We start from the raw sequence: 11,818 nt of genomic DNA on the forward strand, positions 1-11,818 counted from the left end.
ATCTAGAAATATTGAAGGTCATTATGGGGGGCTGACACCCTGAGTGAGACAGTGAAAGGTAAGTCGTTGTTACGAATGTGATTATATACAAATTGCCTTAAGCCTGGGAGGACCTTCATGGGTCCGCCCACCAGCTTCTCTTTTCCTGGTTGAACAGCCCAGTGTCCTCAGTCCTGTCTCAGAACCCAAAGTTCTGAGTCTCCCACTGGTCTCACTACTCCCTTTGGAACCATGCCAAGCTGTGAGAGCCCAAACTGTTTGCTATAAGAATTTTAAGAAATCCTAGAATTAATATGGCCTAACACTCTGCTTTTGATTAGGTGAAACGAAGGCTCTCAGAGGTGTGAGGTGACGTGTCCCAACTTTCTGTGCCCAGTCAGTAGAAGACAAGGACTTCCCCCAAATCACTTCACCACGCTTTCCTTTTTACTTCAATAGATGCCTCCAGTTGGGTGCGCATGTGAGCCAGGGACTTGGGATGTCTGGACAAATGTAGCAATTACCTTCTCATGGCCAGACATGATAGAGCTTTGGATTGTCCTACAGTTATGAGGCATTTAGTTTTCACCCTCCAGGAGTAAGGGAAACAGACACAACTGTTTATTACATACCCTGATTTGATGGGGCAGTCCCAGCTGGCCGTGCCGGCACATTTCCCGAGGCCAGCAGTGAGGGGTACCTCCGTGGAAAGGGCAGTTTCTTTCCTGTCAGAAATAAGGCTGTGCAGGCAGCTCTGGGCAGAGACAGAAAGTGGCTGAAGGAGATATGGTCAAGTGACCCTGAAACAAGTGGGACAGCTCTTTACATGGTACAATATAGTGCTCAGACAGAAAACTCCCCCCAAAACCGAACAAACAATGCCCTGCTATCAGTGGAGGTCCCAGACAGAGGGCTGGGAGGGACCCATGTAGCCAGTGGAATTGTTCTGATGTTGAAATGGAATGGGAAAACAGCAGTTCCCAGTCTTTGTCTTACTTCTGGGACCACATCAAAACTTGGAGATGGCCTGTGAATATCAGCATTTCATAGAAATCTTGCCCTTGTTCTAGAATTTACCATCTGTAGTAAGGGTTAACTGTCATCTGTAGAAAGGGTTAAAGTAGGCTTTGCTTCTAAGTCGAGTCTAATTGATTCATGGTGACTGTTGGAAGCATTGTGTTGAGAAGGATTCTGAGACTGGGTCTGAGGCAAAAATGTGTGTTGTAATCAGCCAGCAATGTCTTTTGTCAACATGCCAGGGAGGAGGGTGGGGAAGAGTCTTGAGCATTGTGGAAGGCGGAGTAATGGTCTCAAGATGTCCCTATCCAAATCTCTGGAACCTGTGAATAAGTTATGTTACGTGGCAAGGGGAAATTAAGGTTGCAAATGGGCTGACCTTGAGACGGGGAGATGCTGCTGATTACCTGGGTGGGTCCAATGTAATCACCAGGATCCTTATAAGTGAAAGAGGGAGATGGGGTTCTTGAAATCAGTGATGTGCTGTTGAGAAAGACTTCACTGTCCACAGCAGGCTTTGAAGATGGAAAAGGCCATGAGCCAAGGAATGCAGGCAGCCTCTCGAAGCTGGAAAATGCCGGGAAATAGATTCCCCCCTGGCAGCTCCAGAAAGTTCAGGTGACACCTTGATTTCAAGCCCCGTAAGAGCCATTTTGGGTGTGATCTCCAGAAGTGTAAGATAACAAATCTGTGTTATTTTAAGACACCAAATTTGTTGTATTTTGTTACAGTAGCAAAAGGAAACGAATACAGGTCTCTATTATTTTCCACCCATGACTCATCAGGGAGTCTTTCCTTACATTTGACCTAATGTTTGCATTCAGTTGCTCCAGCCCTTTGTTTTGGACACCTGGAACCGGATCTCTAAGGTTGTTAAGAGTCTAGAATGCTCTCGCTTATGAGAGGCTATAAAAGCACCACCATTAGGAAAACTTTAAAAGGGAATCACACAGGTTTTGTGATTTTCCTACAAACTTGAAGTGGTTAGGTCCTTACCTAGAGTGTCCCAGAGAGTGTCCCAGAGAGGCAGGTCCAGAGCTGAGCAGCAGGCTCTTGGCCATCACGGCCACACCAGGAAGCATGGTAATGGGGACAGAGTGCTAGACTGGGATTCCTAACGCTGGCCTTCATTTTTCTCACCCACAAGGTGAGAACTAGATGACCTCAGGAAGGTCTCTTTGATATTCGATAGTTTTAAGTATTTGGAAATTATGCTGGAGAAACTAGCAATAACTGCATGTCTTTTAAATACTTAGCATTTTAGTTATATGATATGATTTGTTTTCACAACAGCTGTATGAGGTGGTCATGTCACTTGAGACCCCACTTTATAGGTGAAGGCATAAAGGCTCAGAGAGGTGAAGCTGTTTTGTAAATCATCCAGCTAGTAAGCTGAGGAGCCACGAATCAAATTTTGATGTCAGAAGACAATGCTTTTTCCATGACATCATGATACCTCCCAGTAACGATTCCTTTCTTCCTTCTGGGAAGGACTCTGGCCCTGGATTCTGCTGAGGACACAATTCAGGTGGCCACAGTCACAGGCTGAGTCCAGGAGTGATGCTTTTAGGGTGAAACTCTTTGTCACACCAGGAGTTCCATAGTGAAATAAGAATAATTGTTTTGTAACACAAATATCTGTGATTTTGTTTCTTTTCCTGACTGGGCTGGGGACCAGTTGTGTGATCCTGGGTAAGTCACTTTATTTCTCTGGGCCTCCATTTCCTGGACTGTGAAATGAGGAGGATAGACTAGAATCAATGTTTTCTAATCATTTCTTTTTTGAATTCATTACACATGAGGTAAGGAGATTTTGCTGAGCATTAGTAGCTGCAATTTATATTACAAAAACAATTTGTTTTTTAATTTTTGAGATAAATCATAAAACTATATACACTGTCTCCCTCCACATCCTTTCTGGGCAATATGCTCCTGTCTCCATCCTGCCATCTTGTCCACAGTTAAGAATCCCTCTGTTTGATGGCTTAGAATTTTGCTCTGGGTGTAAGATTACTGGAGTCTAAGGATATATACACATTCTGGAAGAAGAGAGGAGACAAGACAACCTTTCTGTGTCGCCCATCTCTTTTCCTGGAACCTACCCTGCCCCATTTTTCTCTGTCTGCAACATTTATTTCCCTCTGTCCCCCCTCAGGCTGCCCCTTGACTCTCCCTGTCTACGAAGCAGCAGGCAGACGGCCCTCCTGTTTGAGCAGGCCATCTCTCAGTGCGATTGCAAGCGTGGTTATCTTTTATTTCTGGCATGTGCTGTAACACAAGAGTGATCTCGACTTCAGAGATTATCACCTCTCATCTTTTATTCTCTCTTTTCTCCTCTTCTTTTTCTTCCTGCAAGATGATAGAATTACCAGACAAGCCCTCCCTTCCTCCCGGCCTAGTCAGAGCTCAGAGATATTTACTTCTTGGGTAAACAGCTGTAATCTCCCTAACCAGACTTTATCACAGTTAAGCGAGTTAAATTCTCCTGGTCTAATCCCCTATGTGCTGTGGTTTTCTGAGTATAAAGTTTTCGACATCTTTTGATATAATATGGCAACTCTGGACCACTGGATGTGATTAGGCATCAGGCAAAGAGGTTTCAATCTGACTGAACTGGAGAAGAAGGGCCCCTCTGCAAAACAGCTTTGGGTAGAAAAACACATGGAAAAGCACACTTGCTAACAAGAGGAAAGGAGGAGGGGTACATAGGTGTTTTGCAGCACCCAGGTTATGCAAATTCTTGATGGACAGTCAGTAAGGTGAGATCAAAATTGAGTCAGCCTGCATGTCCGTGTCCTTTTGTGTTGTCACTAACCACATGACACAGTGGCCAGGAGAAGATAAGAGAAGTAAATGACACCATGCCTGAACCTGGAAGAATGTCATTTCTAATGGGAGAAACAAGAGGGACTTGCACCTCCAGAAAAAAGTACAAGGGCAGATGAGGATCCAAGGCTAAATCAGACTTGGTTCAAATTAATGCAAATTCTGGGGCATGGGAAATAGTTAGAGGACAGGAGATCAATTTGTTTGACAGAAAGGTGTATGCATGCAGATGGAGACAGGAGCAAGCCTGGGAGACTGGACAGGCCCTGTGTATGTATGTCGGTGGTAGTGGTGTCAGTGGGGGTGGCAGAGCAACACTCCAAATATTAGCAGCAGCAGAAACCAAAGCTTGGGAGTAGGAAGGAGCCTGGTGTGTGTCACGTCCAGTGGGGACTTGTCCAGTTTTCTATGCCCAGAGGCAACTGTGGCTGCTGTGAAAGTGCCAGAGCCACGTTCAGAAGCCTTTCTTGTTTCTCCATTTATATGCTATGTGTTGGCTTTTTTTTCTTGTCGACCTTCCAGTCACTCCTAAATTCGGTTCCTGTTCTCTGCCTCTCCCTGCCTGCCAGTGCCACCCATGCTCTCAGCCAAGCAGTGACATTTTCCTCAAGCACAGCCTGTGCATTTTTAAAGTCTGAGATGCGCTTTGGGGTTCAATTCCTCTTGCCACCCTCCCTTTAAATGTGTGTGTGTGTGTGTGTGTGTGTGTGTGTGTGTGTGTATTTTTGGTCTTGAATACCCATTAAAAAGAAAAAAGTAAATTGCCAGGGCTGAGGATTGAGGGGCAATTCGCAGAGCCCAGTAAACCGCCCCATTGTCCCCACTGCAGGCTATACTTTGATGGAGGCAGATCCATCAGCAAATTAGTTCTGTCTCAGAGAGCAGCCCCAACACTCAGGTTAGCGTGCAGCTGGGGACACTAAGGTTTCTCCCACCATTCACCTGCTTGGGGAAAGACAGGGCCCCAGGCCACCTCTCCATGGGTCCCTTGTCCCTTCCAGCTGGATACCATCCCCCTGCAGAGCCTTGGGAAGTGTGTTCTGAGTGCTGCCCTGGTTCTCATGTTTTCCTCTTTCTGTGTCCCCGTCCCCTCCTCCCCCCCTCCGCCCCCCCCTCTCCCCCTCCGCCCCCTCCAGCAGCAAGACCTGCTGGGCTCTCTGCTGGGAAGAGACAGTGAACAGCTACCCAGTCCCAGCAAACCTGGTACTTCCTCCCAAGGGTCAGATGCACTGCACCAGCTGCAGGGAGATTTCCAGGCCACCATTGGCATGTGTCCTAAACGTGCTCCTTGCAGCTCCTCCACTGCCTACCTGGGCTCTTCACTCCTAGAGGCCTCCACCTTGGTCCTTAAAAAAAAATCTCCATCTCCACGTTTGTCTGTGCAGAAGTCCTTGCTGACTTTTGTTAGAGAGAGAGAGAGAGAGAGAGAGAGAGAGAATGTATATATAAATGAAAGAATGAATGAATGGAAATAAAATCAAGGGTAGGGTATTTGCACTAGATACCTGCCATTGAAATACCAGCTCCCTTCCCACCCAACAAACTCACCTCTTTTCCACATTGGTCATTTTTGGAGGGGGTTAGGACTGTGTCGCCTTTTGCTCTGAGTGTTTAAAAAGCTATCAGGCATTAATACTCACTGTGAATTGTCATCTTCTAGGGGCAGCTGGTGGGATCTGAGTTTGGGGAAGCCATGCAACAAAGAGAGAAGAAAACATGGGCAGTTTCCTTGGGGAGGCACTCTGAGCTGCTAAGGGGTCCCCAGGCACTGGTCTTCTAAGTGACCAAAGGAGTGCAAGAAGGACTAATGGGACTGAGAAGGAAGAGACTGAAGGTGAATGTGACTATACCTTCAACTGTGAGCGCTACCTGCTTCCCTTCCTCTCTCCACACCTTCCTCTCACAGAGCAGACATGGGCTGGGGTTAGTGGGGTGAGAGAGCAGTGTTTTGGGCAAGGCCCTGATCCTGCTGGCCTAACCCAGTGGTCAGCAGGGCTGAGTCCCCTTGTCCCCAGGTTGGGAGGAGAAGGTGGCTCTTCTTCCCAAGGGGATGCTGCACATGTCTTACTCTCTGCTATGGTTGTCTGGCCTGCTTCTGGAGTTCCTGACCCTAGTTTGGCGATGCCCTGACTGAAGCAAGTCATGACAGTATCCTTCACCCCATATGTTTGTTTTAAATGTGAACTAAATGTAATAATTTTAAGAGACTGTAAGTAGTGAATATCAAAATGTATATAGCCACAGAAATGAGCAAGAAATCAAGTGGAAGAATTTTCATGAAGCACTTACTGCATCCAAGACATAACATTGACCATCATGGGTCTATTAATGAAAACAATAGTAATAATATGGATAGATATCCTTCATTGACTGCCTTTTATGTGCCACGCATTCTCTCATATAATCCTGACAATAACCCTTTCATCTTCAATTGACAGTTAAGGAAACAGACTTAAAAAGGTTGAGTAACTTGCCCAAGGCTACATAACTAGTTAAGGGGCAAGGTTGGGATTCAGACTTACCTCCAGTGCCAAGCCCGCAAACCAGGAAATATGGGAACACAGGAACCAAACAAGTCAGTAGAGAAAGCTGTGGAATTACATGTTCAGGTCTGTGGTTCTGACAATAAATCTTATAGGAGGTAGTAGAGAGAGAAGTTCTGTTAGAGGCTGCAGTCGTGACAGAAGTTTCTGGAAGGAGTTGAGGCTTGATCCGGATTTAGGTAAGTGAAGGGTTGAGCATCCTTAATCCATTTCAGGAATGATTAAGGTACAGGAACGAGCATAGGGTATGTGAGGGTCAGGGAGGAGATGAGTAAGAGAGAGAGAGGAGCCTTGGTTTAGGGAAGTAGTGGGAGCTAAGGCAGCAGATTAGTGTGGTTCAATGATAGAGTCCCCACCCATTCTCTGTATGAATTTGGGTAAATTACTAAACCCTTCGAAACCCCAGTTCCTTATCAGTAAAACAGGGATAATGATAGTACCTGCTTTACCTTTCTGTGGTGAGGATTGTGACGTAATTCAAGCAAGGTACTTAGCACCGTATCTGGCATAGGCGGACTGCTACGTACATGTCCTCTGTAGTTGAAAATGTTCTTTCCTCACTTGATAAACTCCTGGGTGTTTGTGTTACTGATACCGTGCTAAGGGGACAGGAGTCTGCCATCCTGCCAGCATGCCGGCATTCTGAATAAGCCTGCTTTTCTTTCCACCAACCTTGTCTCTTGATTTTTAACTTTTGCAAGTGGCAGGCAGCCAGACTTTAGCACGGTATTGTTATCATAACTCCTTTTCCTTCTTCAGGGTCCTCCAACCAGAGTCATCAAGTCCAGTTGACTCTATCTTCATAATATTTGTTGTTTCTTTTCCTTTCTTGCTGCCATTACCCTATTCTAAATCCCTGTCATGACATGCCTAAATTATTGCAAAAGACTCCTACTGGTTTCCTGCATTCAGTCTTCCTCCACATCCATCTACCTGGTACATGAACACGGCTATTCCCCCTAAAACACAGCTCTCTTAATCTGACTTCCTTGCTCAAAACCCTCTAGTGACTCACTCTTGCCTTTGAGATTAAATCCAGACTTCTCAGCTGAATCACCTACAACCGACTTTTCTATTTATTTGCCTTGTTTCTCAACATGGTTGCTGTTATTGCCCTACAAACATGCTATGTTCTTCCCCGTTCAAGGAGCTTTCACCTTTGTTTCTTCCTCCAGGAATACTGTACACCTCTTCCTCTCCATCCAGCCAAGCACTGACCTTCCAGGCTGGCTCATCTGAAAACCACTTCCTGTGTGAAGTTGTTTCTGACCAGTCCAGCTCATTAGATCCCTTTCCTTGGTGGACAGCTCTTATACTCTCCCTGTGCCTTGGTCATTTGGCTGAAAGCTGTCTTGTTAATGATATGTACTCATGAAAATGAAAAGTTTCCCCAAATGGGCTGCAAATCCTCATGGGAAACCCACTTCATCTGTCTCGTCTGTCCGCTGTGGTTCCCAGCATAGGGCAGGGCTGAGCATATAGAAGGCAGTCGATACATTTTTATTAATTTTGTTGAATAAATTTGGTAGTGAGAATAATGATAATGAAGGATGGACGGTGGGAGACAAGAACCCCTTTTCCTGTGATGCAGCAGAAGCTGTGGCTTAGACGCTGGAAACCACTCTCCCTTTCTCTTTGTGCTTCCTGCAGAGCCATCCTCACTTTCTCCAGCCTTGCTTTCTGCCCTTAGAAGCTGCTCTCAGCCCACATTTCTTCTCTTGCGCTTCTCGGTAGAGCTCAGAGCCCTTTTAGGAGGCAAGCTGGGATGGGTTGGTCTTAGATGTAAGTCCTGTCTCTGATACCCCACCCAAGGCCCTGCTGGTGGTTCACGATTGGTTGGGAGTGTTTGTTTAATGTCTGAATGGATGAGTCTGGAGCAATGAATAAAGAATGGCACACAGTGGAATACAATGTATTGTATCATATCATTAAAGCCTTTAACAATGACATGTGGCCATTTGTTGTATCCTTAATGACAATTACAGCAATAATGGTGACAATCTGAGGAAGAGCAGAGCAGGATAAATGATGGGTGGGACACCAGAGAGACTATTCTCATCCTGGGGACTTGGGGTTGCAATCTAGGCTTTCAATTTTTTTGGTTTTCTGTTCCATGCCCAGCTGGCAAGCCACCTCCCTCTGATTCAAAGGGGGAAGCAGAATCCCTCACCCGGGGATCTTGGGGACGTCAAACTGCTCCTTACGCAACAGCCTCCTAATGAGTTAAGTGTAAATGAATCAGAAGCAGATGGATTGGATTGTTCTGGAAATACACCCGAGGTTTAAAAATTAAGGGAAAAAGCATTTTGGCAAAAGGCATTTTGGGGTTTGCCAAGACCCAGAACATTTGAAAAACAGTTCAAGATTTTTTTTCTTTTTCTTTTTCTTTTCCCTTTGGTTGCAAAACCCAAAATGCTGCCTGGAGGCAGTAGAAAGAGATGGGCTTTCGTTCTCCTTTCAGACTGAAGTTCCTCCTGCCGTGTGGGTAATGGACCCCAGATAGGAGGCAATGGGCTATAGAATTGCACCAGGGACGGATGGTGTCTGGGGGCAAAGTACTCTGCCTCCTTTTGCAGGGAAAGGTGGCCCCTTGGGCCTGCAGCTCCCAGACTGGACCTCAGCCTTCGGGGCCTGCCTTAGGCTGCTACCTATGCTTTGCAATGTGCCTGCCTTTCATAAGACTTGACTCACCTCATTATATAAGGGAAACGGTCTCCAATTTGCTAGGCGAGAAACTTTGGAGGTTAGCAAACACTAATCCAATAAAACATAAAGTGAAATGTTTATTCTAGAAAAAAACACTTTAAACAATTTTTTTTTTTATTAGTCACATTTGGCATAGTTGAGCGTTTCCCTGGAGAGATCATCTTGCTGAGGGAAAAGAAAAACAGCAACTGTCTCAGAAGAAAACTCAACCCAGCAGTTTCTAAATCTGCTGCTGGCTTGCTGTGTGATTGTACACAAGATACCAAACCTCTCTGTGCTTTGTTTTCCCAATAACCATCTCTAACGGTTTTCTCTGATTAAGTGGCAATATATACATCAGATAAGTCAGGGCTAATCCATGTATATAACACAGGTTAATGTTATAGGAGCACTGGCTGTCCTTGGTGTGTATGACACATGGTCCACTTGCTGGATTTCAGTAATCTCTCTTCCCCTCTTTTTTCCCCAAGCACCTACCTACCTGTGAAACCCTACTCACCTGCCTGCCTCTCAGAATCCTGTGCCATCTAAGTTTGGTGAGCCTGGCCATTCCTCGGGCCATGACTTGGGAGGGAGTGGCTCTGTGACATGGGGTCCCATCACAGGATTTCTAATCGCTGTCCTCATTTATGGCTCTATGACAACTCTGAAATAAAAACAATATTGGTCTTTCCCTTTGAGTTGCTCTTACAGATCTCACCTCCTCAGGCTGCTGGCTGCCAGCCTTGTCTGCTTCTAATGGAGACGGGGGAGGCCCCAGAGCTTGGGATGGTGAGAGGTCAGGAGGTGCAGCTCAGGCTGTGGGTGCTAAAGGCAGAGGGGAGCAGAGCACGACTGAATTCCGTCCCTCCTGGGAAGTCCGGCTTTTTTCTTCATTTGTTCATTCACGTATTCCTTCATCAGTTGTGCTCTTGCTGGATCGTGACCTGATCCCTCAGTGAAGACAGGGCTGTTCGCCGCAGCCCACAGTGGTAACAACCGCCAGCAATTGCATAATCGTTGATAGTTTATAAAGAGCTGGCACACATGTAATCTCATGATGCCTCTTCTCAAAAATCCACAGAATATGCAGGGACCTTCACATCATCTGGTCACCGTCTCATTTTACAGAGGGTATGTTCTTACCGAGGTCCCGCAGCCAGTTAGTGGCAGGGCTGCGTCTGGTGCCCTCATCACATCCTATGCTTCCTTTTTGTACTGGCACTCACTGTGTTCCGGATCAGGATCTATGTTGTTCTGTCTCGTCTTGTTTACATCACCCCATGTGGACTGGGAAGTCCTTTGGGACAAGCTCACGTTTTGCACGGCTCCATAACTCACGTGGTTACGTACAGGAGCGTCTTGTACATGGAGTCTGCTTAACAAATATCTACTCGACAGGGTAAATATCAAATCGGGCAGAACGAGGGGTAACCCCAGACAGACTGGATTGCCATTGAGTTCCAAGACCTGAAAGACAGCGGTCTCTGGTCTCTGGGATCATCCCGAACGGTCACGTCATTGCCCAGTGGTGCCCCCTCCCCCCTTCAGTGCAGATCTGGCCTGACTGTCATCAGCTGCCGCGTCATTATCCTCATCAGCACCACTCTCACAGATTGAGCTCCTCGAATGGGCCAAGAAATTTAAAGGAAAGTGGTAGATATTGTCCCAGACAAATAAGTACTAAGCAGAAGCTTGGGAACTGGAGGGAGGAAGCAGCCCATCTGGGGAGAGAGGGAAGGAGCACCTACCTAGGCTACTAGCTGGGGTCGGGCCCCACCCTGAAGCGCTGGCTTCTTATCAGACTTGCTGGGTGACCTCAGCCCTCTAACTCTGTGAGAATAAAGATGGTTTCTGTCCCGCCTACTTGTTCCTTAACCATATGAGCTGAGAGGGTAAATGAGATCCTGCTTTGAACTCCCAGGAGGAAAGGCACTAGTAATAACAATGATTACATGGAGGTTATGGCTGGTGGAGGCTGCCATCAAACAGAAAACAGCTCAGCTGTCAGGGCAACTGGAGGCCCCTTTTAGTTGCTGAGAGTAGTCCATCCTCTTCTCTGCCTCTGGCGGGTGGGGAGGGCCTGGGAAAGACAGAGAGCACAAAAGGGGTTCTGTTTCAGCCTCTTACTGTTCTTGGATCTGCTAGGTGTATGGGAATTCTGAGGAGGCTGCCCCTTCCCCTAGTTTCTTTCTCTGACCTGCTAACTCTGGCTTCTCCATTGCTGACATGACGATTCAGGGCAAAAGTGGACCTGTCAGAGAAGGAAGGTAAGGTAAGATAAAAATAAAATAAAAAGGTAGACACAATTATAAGCCTCTTTTATCGTAGTGCCCCTTCCTACCCCAACACTGACATCCTTAACACAAAAATCCCACTGCAAAGCTCCGAATGGGGGTGAGGCTTCCGGCTCCAGGTCAAGGGGGACGGGCAGGGGAAGTGGGGCCAGAGGCAGAGCGCAGAGAGGCCTGGCCCGGATGCAGGGCTGTGGGAAGCGGGCCCTGCCTCAGCCCTGCACGCTGCGCTCTGCTCGCCTTCACTCAGGAGCGGGGGCGCCACTGCAGCGTGATTGATGGGCTCCAGCTTGAATGGAAAGTCCAGATTCCAGCGAGACAGTTTAAGAGGTAGAAGGAGAGACAGTTTAAGAGGTAGGAGGAGAGACAGTTCTCACATCTGCAACAAAATTAAAAATTAAATACATAAAATTTGTGAGTTTACAAATAGAACTGTTACTTGTTACCCGGGGTATTAACAATCTCCTTTTATGA

This window comes from Rhinolophus ferrumequinum, chromosome 4 (assembly GCF_004115265.2).
Source record: "Rhinolophus ferrumequinum isolate MPI-CBG mRhiFer1 chromosome 4, mRhiFer1_v1.p, whole genome shotgun sequence".
Classification (NCBI taxonomy): domain Eukaryota; kingdom Metazoa; phylum Chordata; class Mammalia; order Chiroptera; family Rhinolophidae; genus Rhinolophus; species Rhinolophus ferrumequinum.